The 11,659-nt window shown below is 32.8% G+C and overlaps 2 long non-coding RNA genes and 1 pseudogene across 2 annotated transcripts; 1 reads left to right on the top strand and 2 right to left on the bottom strand.

Annotated features, from left to right (window-relative positions):
• Positions 1–1,598: 1,598 nt before the first annotated feature.
• LOC117241564 lies at positions 1,599–2,000 on the bottom strand. Its single transcript, XR_004495059.1, has 2 exons — positions 1,737–2,000; positions 1,599–1,639 (listed from the first exon to the last, which is right to left on the bottom strand). It is a non-coding gene; the product is annotated as an uncharacterized LOC117241564 (long non-coding RNA).
• Positions 2,001–2,708: 708 nt separating this feature from the next.
• Positions 2,709–9,151, top strand: LOC117241568 (annotated as a pseudogene).
• Positions 9,152–11,279: 2,128 nt separating this feature from the next.
• Positions 11,280–11,653, bottom strand: LOC117241565. The gene is made up of 2 exons (XR_004495060.1): positions 11,461–11,653; positions 11,280–11,310 (listed from the first exon to the last, which is right to left on the bottom strand). It is a non-coding gene; the product is annotated as an uncharacterized LOC117241565 (long non-coding RNA).
• Between the last annotated feature and the right edge of the window lie 6 nt (positions 11,654–11,659).

The following is an 11,659-nucleotide window of genomic DNA, read 5'->3' as shown; positions in this document are numbered from 1 at the left end:
TTATCTTTAATAGTAACGAAAATAATTTAGATAAACGTTTTAAAATTGACACCCTGTATATTAAAAATAAAAGATATATTTTCTTCATAATTGGATAGGCTTTTTACAATGGCAATGTACAAATATCAAAATTGCAATTATACTATAACATATGTATATATATATAAGCTTCACATTTAAACACAAGATTCTTTATTATATTTTTTTAATACCAATATTTTAATAATTATAACAAGGGTTTTTTTAACAAGAGATGTATAACATTGTATACAAATTTTCAAAAACCTATAGATAATTTCAGTTATGCTCTTGCATCATTAATTGTTGATGGAACTCTTGCCTCAATTCCATCTAGTTCCTTAGACATTACTATTTGACAGCCTAGCCGTGACCTGAAATTAAATATTATATAACTGAATATGTCAATAAATATATTTATTGCTATACAAATTAATACTAATACACAATAAGATTTCTATTTATCCATTTGAAAATCAACATTGTAAATATGCTAATTCCAACATAGATTTGTAATGATTATAGGGTCATAAATAAAAAACTATGAACATTTATTATAATTTCAGTTTCGTAGTATTCAGAGATAGCGATTTGAAATTCTACATTGAGATGCAGATTTCGAAATACCCAATACTAACCTGTTTTTACATAAATTTAAATAGAAAAATTCACTTTATAAAATATTAAAAGGTAATAGAATTAATAATGTGAATAATTTGATACTGATTATTAATATTACTGATTATAACGTATCTGTTAATTCATATGCTAAATCCAACATGTCTAATTCTTCATCTGTTGGTTTGTCAGGAAGTGCGTCATAAACTTCTTTCGAAAATATTAAACGGCACGTACTACAAGTTAATGTTCCTTCACAAGCACCTATATCAATTATATTTTAAGATTACAACATACTTATATAATAAAGTATCAAAAGTTAAAAATAATAAGAATGTTAAACTTAATAAAAATGAAAATTTTCAAATATTTTCTACCTCAAAATTATTTATTTTAAATTAAGTAAATTATGCTTCTTTAAAACATACCACATCCATCTAAATCAATTTCATTATTTACTACTATGTCTAATATAGTATCTCCAACTTTCCCTTTTGCTTTGATTCTCTCTCCACTTGCTTTAACAAACGTTATATTTACTCTGAAGATAATATTTATGAAAGATAAAAATTATCTCAATATAATTATTTTCTTTATTTTTTGTGTTTCTTCAATTAATCTTCTCTTAATTATACCTTAATTATATGTATCACTTATGATAATAGAAATAATTTAAAAATAAGATATACTTGTCTTAATAATACATAAATAAAATTCGTATATCATATATTTATAACAGTGTTATATTTTTAGTTGTTCACTGTCAATGTTGTTCTTATTAATACTATTCTATTAATACTATGTTATTTTTCTAGAGGTTATACTCCTACAAAGAGAAAAATTTCTTAGACATTATTATTAGCATTATTATTTTGACACCAATTTTATATTGGAAGGTAAGTACTGAAATTCTATTAAAAAAAGAAGGAAAGCACAAGAAAATTTGTATCACTTACTCTTGGTTTTCTGAAAGTGGTTGCGTGGTCGATATTCCTCTTGTTGCCTGCAAAAAGGGCAACGTTGTGTTGCTTGTATATTTTGAATAATTTGATGCAATACCGAGAATTGATCTCGAAAATTTTTGTAATTGATTTACTAACGCCATTCCACTGTCATAAATATCATGAGTATGGGACAACCTGTCCGAACACCAGATAAGTATTGCGGAAAATATCAATTGTAGATCAATTGTACTTTGTGCAAAAACTTTCACGGCATTCTTCGGCTGCTATACTGGGACGTTCCTTTACTGTGATAGGTTATAAAACGATTCCTAACACAAGTGACGTATCTCTACCGGACACGTGCTCTTCGGGCCACACGTTTTATGATACAAGACCAGCAAAATGATCAATGTGTAATTTTACATATCTTACATTTTTTTCCAAATGAAATATTGTTTTTATTAAACGTTTAAAACCTCAGGCAACATTTATTTCATCTGATTTCAGTTTTACAAATATATATCTATATTACATATCTGTATAAATTACGGTCTGGTTATATCAAACAGGGACCGACACTCGCTAGGGAAAACTGCCCAAAAATTGAATCGTAAAAACCAATATGAAAGACAACAAATTTCTCGTTCTGCGGAACAAATAGAAATGAGCAGAGTATCTTTATCTTTATCTTTATCTGAGACATTCAAAGCGTATCACGCATACGCTAAACATGAAGAAAACTTTCTTGTCTTCCATGTTCATTTTTCCCTTTCCTTTTCCGAACGGTTTCTTCTATATTTATTTATATGTTCGTGATTGATGCTATTGACAGCATACAACTAAGGGGAAATACGAATAGTAATAGATATATGTATAATTCATTATGCAATTTTATAGAATTAAATCTTATTTATCTTCAGATATAAAAACTATATTTACCAGCTGAAACACTAACGCATATGCAGTATAATATAATCTACTTAACAATCTCGTTTTAGTTATAATATGTGATTAATTCTTTTGCTATTTCGCTATAAACAATTTCTTGTGCATACAATATTTTTTTATAGTATTCTAATATATTGTTAGATATTGTAAAGAAAGTAAAGTACAGTTATTGAAGTTTGGGAACATTCAATGTTAACCTTGCTTCAAAAAATAATCTTTCGAATGAATGGGGAATAGATTTTTAGTATTATAGTTGGTATAATGTCATCATTGTTTACAATGTGTTAGAGTTAACGAAATGAGACAAATTAATATTTCAGAAGCAAATTCAATATTTAAATGATGTTATTTTAAAATGGCAGATGATATGAATGTTCTTTTTATACGAGGAAATGGAAACGTATGTATGGTAATGGAAACGTAATGGTTTTAACATTATTTTAGTACAAGATCTTAGCATAATAGTAATTAACAGTATCCACTACCTTTTAGTCAATTTTTGAAAAATGACATATATGATAATTTGCAATAGTTTGATAATAAAATACTTGTATCAATATTAATAACGTATAATTTGCTATCTCAAAAGGATACAGACACAGCCAATGATAATGTTTGGGATGATAGTGCATTAATAGAAGCATATGATAAAGCAATATATTTAGCAAAAGAAGAAGTTATCAAGTGAATGGGAATGGATGTTGGAAATTCTCAACCGAAAGAAAACCTACAAAATCTTAAGCAGCCTAAACACGCAAGTAAATTACACAAGGTTGTGATTTTGATAGAATATTACAAATTTGATACAGAATATTATTAAATATATTGATTAAGAAGCAAATTATTTTATTTTGCTATTTACTTATATTTATTCGTATACACATCTTTTCTCTATAGAAATGGATCATAGGAGCACCTTATCGTGCAATATACTCAGAGGATGGAAAAATTTATGAAGCTATAATATCAAAAATTTACGAAAACAATGGCACGTGTTGAAGTGGTTACCACTTCTAAGAAAACTCTACATCTGGTCTTTTTTAGTTTTCTCAAGCACTGAAGTCATCGACAGCGTGTAGACAAAAGACTGCGACGAAGTCAGGCCATAAACAGTAGACAGGCGACGTTGGCTTCGGGGTTTTTCAGTTATTAGGTAACACAGTTAGCTTGCGGATCTGGACCAGCTCAAATTGTATTTTTACTTATTACACTTCTATTTAAATATATTTTCTACCTTACAATTTATCCACGTGTTTTCTCTGTTTACACACCGAATAACCTCAACAGGTTATGGGCCCAGGGCTGTAAATTGCAAGGTAGCAACGTGAAATGAATAAATTGTTAAAGTGTTGTGCTTAGTAAAATAAGGGATAGTGCTAAAATGGAATCAGCAAATGCGAAGGTCGAGATGTTACGCGGCGAAGAAAATTGGCTCCAGTGGCGTTTTGTTATGCGTACACTTTTGGAGGAAGATGACGACCTGATCAACGTGTTTGAAGGGAATTTGTGTCATCCAGGTAACAGCGCGGAGAAAGAAATCGCTCGTGGAAGATTTTTGAAAGCAGATCGATTAGCGAGAAAATTAATCGTGACCTCAGTAGGAAAGAAACCGTTGGATCTTCTTTTATGTTGCACGACAGCACATGAAATGTGGAAAAAGCTGAATACAGTATATGACATGAAGTCGGATGAGAATTTAAATATGGTCCAGAAGCAGTTCTTCGATTTTAAATGGGAAGAATCTGAAAATGTCTCTTACAACCTATCAAAGTTGGAACTCATAGCGGCGAAGATGAAAGCCCTTGGGAGTGAAATTGGCGAGAAAATGCTGATAACACGCATTTTATCGGTGTTATCAAACAAATTCGATCATTTTCACAGTGCGTGGGATTCCGTGGAAGAAGAAAAGAAGACCTTAGACAGGCTTAGTACCAGGCTGATGACGGAAGAAATTAGATGGAAGAAAGACGACCAGGAAACATCGGTAGCACTGGTAACAAAAGGTAATAATTATAAAAGGGAACAGCAGAAGCAGTCAAGTAAACGTGAATACGAGAAACAAGGACCAAGTTGCTTTAACTGTGGAAAAGTTGGCCATCTAAAGAAGGATTGCTTTAGATGCTTTATATGCAAAAGGAAAGGCCACACCAGCAAAAACTGTTTTAAAAATAACAAAAGAAGCAACAATAGAGACAACCAGGAACCTAGAAACCAAAATCGGGATCACAGCGGAATTGGTCTATTAGGAAGTACCTCAGCGATACAAACGGCAAGCGCTGATGTTTGGATAATCGACTCAGGAGCTACGGATCACATGACAGGACGACGGGAATGGTTCAGCGTTTTCGAAGAATTCGATAATACGGTGAAGATAGAGATCGGCGATGGTCCGTTCATGGATGCGTGCGGCAAAGGAAAAATCAGAGTAGAGACTTTTGTGGACGGCAAATGGGTAACATGTACAATGAACGATGTTCTATACGTACCAGGTATGAAAAGAAATCTGTTTTCGATTAGATCTGTCGCAAGAAGGGGCATAGATTTTTGTATTTCAAAGGAAGGGACCAATTGCATATTTTTACAAAATCAGGAAATAATAGCAAGAGGTTCTGTTATCGGAAATTTGTATAAAGTAGATATGCGAGTTATCATACCGTCAGTTTGTAATTTTAGCAATAGAGCGGAGTCAAACGCGGACACATTGCAGTTATGGCACGAACGGCTGTCATCAGAACATCAGACATGTTAAAGAATTCTTAAAGAATTCAAATATGAAAGTTGTAGAGGATAATAACTTTTTCTGTGAAGGTTGCGCGTACGGGAAACAGCATAGATCGAGTTTTCACGAGAAAATCAATCGGGCGACTAAACCTCGCGAAATTATTTATACGGATGTATGTGGACCTATGGAAGTCGAGTCATTAGGCAAGAAACTGTATTTTCTGACATTTAAAGATGATTTTTCAAAATTCACAAAGATTTACTTCTTACGACGTAAGTCAGAAGTAATTGAAAAACTAAAAACCTTTTGCCTAGAAGTTGAAAATCAATTTAAGGATAAAATTAAAGAAATTCATAGTGATGGAGGGAAAGAATTCCAAAATAAAGAAGTCAAAGAATTTTTAAGAAGTCAGGGAATTAGGCACACGATTAACGTCCCATACTCTCCTGAACAGAATGGTGTCGCAGAAAGGGAAAATAGAACAATAGTAGAGGCAGGTCGGTCGATGCTATATTCGAAACCAAATCTACCGCTGTTCTTGTGGGCCGAAGCCATGAACACAGCAGTACATGTCATAAATAAGACGGGGCCGACAAGACAAGATAAGAAAACACCATATGAACTGTGGTACGGGAAACCGCCGAATTTAGAAAAGTTTAGGGTTTTCGGTGCTGAGTGCTTTGCTCACATACCTGCGGAGAAAAGGACAAAACTTGACAAAAAGGCTAACAAAGGATATTTGGTAGGCTATTTAGATGACGAACGAGGGTATCGAGTGTACGTGCCAACAGTAAAAAATGTAATATTAAGCCGTGACGTAATATTTAAGCCTGAACTAGAAAATGCGAAATTCGTAAAATTAAGTTTACCGAAAATTGTCGAGCGCGAAGATGTGAGTGCGCAGAGCGATAGAGCATGTACGTATGAAAGTGCAGAGAGTGAACATGAAAAACAACCTCATGGAACTAGCGACAATGGGAGACAATTGAGAGATAGAGATAAGATCAAACGAACCGATTTTTATGGTAACCCAGTAACGTACGTGGCGGAAAAATTACCGGTGGATTTTAATGAAGCGATGAGATCCGAAAAGAAAGAGTTATGGGAAACAGCTATGAATGATGAAATGAAATCGCACCATGAAAATAAGACGTGGATACTTGTAGAAAAACCTAAAGCTCAGAAGGTACTTAGGAATAGGTGGGTTTTAACGATAAAGCTAAATCCGGACAACTCGGAACGATACAAAGCGCGACTTGTAATAAAAGGGTGTTCACAGAAAGAAGGCATAGATTATAAGGAAACATATAGTCCCGTTGCTCGGTTTGACACAATTAGATTAATGCTCGGTATTGCAGCCAAAAATAATTTACACCTCGGACAGTTCGACATTAAAACCGCATTCTTATATGGAAGTCTGAAAGAAGATATTTATATGAAACAACCTAAAGGTTATGATGATGGTACAAATCGGGTTTGTAAATTGCTAAAAAGCCTATATGGCTTAAAACAGTCTCCAAGATGTTGGACGGAACGTTTCACAAAATTTATCTCGAACTTAAAATTTTATCAGAGTAACGCAGATTCTTGTTTTTATATTTATACAAAAGACGACAAATTAATGTTGATGACCATATACGTAGACGATGGACTGGTAGCAGCTTCAAACGAATCTTTAATTGATAAATTCTTCGATGATTTAAATAAAGAATGCAAAATTACGAGTTCGAAAGAAGTAAAGAGTTTTCTTGAACTTGAAATTAATAGGTTAGAAGATGGTTCAATATTCATTCATCAGAGTAGGTATATCGAAAACATATTGGAAAAATTTAATATGAATGAGGCAAACAGTGTTTCTACACCTATCGAGACTAATTGGAACGAAAGTAACATAGGCGATAATGATTGTAACGCACCATACAGAGAAGCCGTAGGGAACTTAATGTTTTTACAAACCGTAAGTAGGCCAGATAGTAGTTTTGCAATAAATATAGCGGCGAGACACTTAGAGAATCCAAACCAGTATCAATGGAAATTAGTCAAACGAATTTTGCGTTACATAAAAGGGACCGCAGACATGGGACTCTTATATACAAAAGCAGGCAGTCTCGAAACCTTTAGCGACGCTGACTATGCAGGCGACAAAGAAACAAAAAAGTCGACATCAGGCGTTGTATGTAAGTATGCGAATGCGGCCATCGCATGGCAATGTAAGCGACAACAATGTATAGCTCTATCTACGACCGAAGCTGAATATGTCAGTGCAGCCTCAGGAGCGAAAGAAATTATGTGGCTAAAGAAAATATTTCTTGAATGTAAATTAGAGATCCTTAAGTATATGCTATGTGTAGACAATACTAGTGCCGTGAAATTAATTAAGAATCCAGAATTCCATCAAAGAAGTAAGCATATTGACGTAAGATATCATTTCTTGCGAGATTTATACAATAGAGGCGAAATTGATATAACGTATGTAACAAGCGAAGAGCAATTGGCAGATATATGTACAAAGGCGTTGCCAAAACCGAGATTTGAATATTTAAGGAAAAAGTTAGGTTTGAAAAGTAAAAAAGATATTAAAATGTAATTGTTTGTAAACATGTAGAATTTTTAGGGAGGGTGTCGAAGTGATTATTACTTCTCAACAAAAAAGAGGAAAAACTCTACATGATCTGTTTAGTCTTCTAGTTTTTTTTTTTTTTGTGTAATAAATTAATTTGTATGGAAAAGAGAAAGGCGGCTGGCAAATGTACTTGAGAAGGCATTGACAAATTAATTTTCAGATATTTACGACAAGAGTTAGAAAATATTAAGAGATAATTTGTAAATTTGAGATAATTGTTTGTAGGGATGTAGAGTTTTAGGGAGGGTGTTGAAGTTCACTTCTAAGAAAACTCTACGTCTGGTCTTTTTTAGTTTTCTCAAGCACTGAAGCCATCGACAGCGTGTAGACAAAAGACTGCGACGAAGTCAGGCCATAAACAGTAGACAGGCGACGTTGGCTTCGGGGTTTTTCAGTTATTAGGTAACACAGCTAGCGTGCGGATCTGGACCGGCTCAAATTGTATTTTTACTTATTACACTTCTATTTAAATATATTTTCTACCTTACAATTTATCCACGTGTTTTCTCTGTTTACACACCGAATAACCTCAACAGCACGTGTGTTGTAAAATTTGTAGGTAATACCTTTAGCATGATGGTTATGTCAATTAAGAAATGTACTAAAAATACATATATATATATGAAGTAAAGGCTTTCGCATAGTCTATCACAGTGTCATTCAGCAGGTCCTTAACTGGGCAGGAGTACCTGTCAATGTCTGTGGGGAGACCCGTGGGATATAGGGTCATGAACCATAAACATGCATGTTACTTATTGTTCATTATTAGCTGCTTGGAATATAATTCTCCTCATTAGACGAGTGATTATTACTACATATATCCAGGCAAACATTTATACATATACATTTATGCACGGGAAATTCTAATACATTGCCTGTAAGGACAGTAACCGAATGGCACTCAGTCATTCTATTAAATGACAAAAATTTCTTTTACTCTGTGTTTAGGCTATGGTAATACACAGAAAGTCGAGTTGAGTTCTCTTTTAGAATCAGAGGGTTTGCAAAGTCAAATAGCACAACAAAAGAAAGCTTTGGAAGAGAAATTCAATGAAGAGAACGATGAGACTTGTGAGACTAATTTTTCTACAAATGTAAATTCGAAAAAATATAATGTAGAAAAAATGGATTGTGACTCTGAAGAAGCAAATGCGTATAAACATCACTTCATACCGGGACCATCTTTCAATTCGATGACTGATATAATGCCACCTGCACCTCCTTTACCACCACAATTAATGGCCAAGTAAGTACAATTTAAAAATTCTAATGGAATGCTGAATATTCTAATATTAATAAGTAATTTGGAATATGTTTAACATTTTATTTGGAAAAAAAATACGAAATTCTAATAAAATGTACTAGATCACCAGATAATGATACAGACGCACTTTCAAGTATGTTGATGTCATGGTATATTAGTGGTTACATGGTATATTACACAGGTAATTATTTCATATAAGTATTTTATTGTATATTAAATTTTCAATGGACTATGTTATTTCTTTTGTAGGTTATTATCATGGTTTGAAACGAGCAAGAAACAATCAAGAGAACAGGAAGAACTGTTGATTATATCAATTTTTTCAATAACAATATAACAATAATATAAGATATAATAAAATATAAAACTCATTGTATTTATTTCCTTCAATTATTTGAAATAAAGAACAGCTTTATTTTCATATAAGACTTTAAGACTTTTTTAAAAATAATTACTAAGATAAGAAAACATAAAAAACATATGTTTGATAAAATACACTCACATATATATGTCGGGTTATCATTAGGATTTAAGGCGCGTAATGATCCTTCGTTTGAATTAGCCATTGTTTTACGAAACAGAGAATATATTTACACGAATAAACAAGATTTTACAAAATATTATGAATAATGAGTTTAATAAATAATAAGATTAACAAACGATAAGTTTAACTAATAATTAGATTAAAGATTAATAAGTTTAACGAACAATAAGAGGAACGAATAATTAGCCATTGTTTTACGAAACAGAGATTATATTTACGCGAATATACAAGATTTTGCAAAATATTATGAATATTGAGTTTAATGAATGATAAGATTAACAAATGATAAGTTTAACTAATGATTAGATTAAAGAATAATAAGTTTAACGAATAATAAGAGTAACGAATAATATGTTTTACGAATAATAAATTTAACGAATATTGAGATTAACAATTAATAGGTTTTACGAATAATGAATTTAATTAACACTATTAACAATGTTCCTGGGTTCAAACGAATCCACTGTCAACGGGATAACTCTTTTCTATGCGTAGAATGATTTTTAAACACAAAAATACGATTGCTGAGACACTCGGTAAATTGCTCGATGTATCACTTTCCAAGGCGATCACACGAATGAATATCTGATGAAAATCTTTTTCGCTATACGACTGCATTTGTTTGTTATATACTCGCTGGAAACATCGAGAAGGTTCCAATCGTTGTTGCTAGGCAATTACTGTCAAAAGTTTGTTGTATACTCTTTGGAAACATCGAGAAAGATTCAAACGTCGTTGCTAGGCAGTTTCTGTCTGGAGATTGATTCCTAATACAACGTGTATCCCATTATATCGACATCTCTAAAGTACAATTCTATGTGATTTCTAGGGAGAACAATACAACCGATCCACACCTTCGTCAGGCAAAACGTTTATCCCGTGACCGTGGCTACGTTCGGCGACCAGTTGTCATCTCGAACCCACTTTCGCTTTCACAAATATCAAACAATTACAAATGACAATTGCTTAATTACAGTTATGATAAAATCTAGGCTAAAGCATTAGAAGGCTTCCTCAAAATTGCAAAGGGAAGGCTCCGGTTTTCCTTTCATCTCCGACATATATAATACAAGGATATAATACAACCGAACATTTTAAACTTAGCCTATAGCGCGTGCGCGCACACACGCGCACACACATGACACACATGACACACATGACACACATGACACACATGCGCGCACACACATGCACACACATGCGAATGATTTCTCGAACGATAATGCATTTATTTATATTTTTCAATATCTGTCCTTACGATTGCGTATTTATTTGTTCCACGTATCATATTTATCTATTTGCATAACTGTAGGTGACATTTTTTTTAACAATTTTGCTAATATTTCATAACTTTTTAATTCATATTTCAAAGTGGTAACGGGTGTTTCTTTCTTTTCAAGTCTCCTCCATATCGGGCTTATTTCTAGTAGCCACGCTTGCTTACAAAGCAATTTTATATCTGCACAAGAATATCTTTCAGTACATTTTACTATGTGGTTTACAATATCTGTATTTTCTAATAAGTGGTTGCTAACGTATAATTTGAATATACCAAGTCGAGCAACTTCATTGGGTTATGATACGTATATTTGCTTTTCGAGACGCCTGAGTAAAGCTGCATCAATGCCCCTAATAACATATTTACAATAAATATTATCGTTCTATTATACTAATAATAATGAAGGAATACTTCAAACAACACAATAACATATTTGGAATTTGGAGAAATATTACGATATTTTCTACTTAGAAACCATTGAAATAACGTGATATACGTACCAAGGGGAATTAGTTGTAGCCAGAAGAACTACATTAGAATTCTCATTAGACACTAATCCATCCAATCTAGAAAGAAGTTCTGCTCTGAATCTCTTTGCAGGTTCAGACAATATACAGTCTCCTTTATTTGTGGCGATCCAGTCAATCTCGTCGATAAAAATAATTGTAGGCGAATGACTATAGGCAAGTTCAAATAAAA

This window comes from Bombus vosnesenskii, unplaced genomic scaffold (genome assembly GCF_011952255.1).
Source record: "Bombus vosnesenskii isolate JDL3184/JDL3185 unplaced genomic scaffold, Bvos_JDL3184-5_v1.1 scf7180000016148, whole genome shotgun sequence".
Classification (NCBI taxonomy): Eukaryota; Metazoa; Arthropoda; class Insecta; order Hymenoptera; family Apidae; genus Bombus; species Bombus vosnesenskii.
This window is presented reverse-complemented; position numbering and strand designations above follow the sequence as displayed.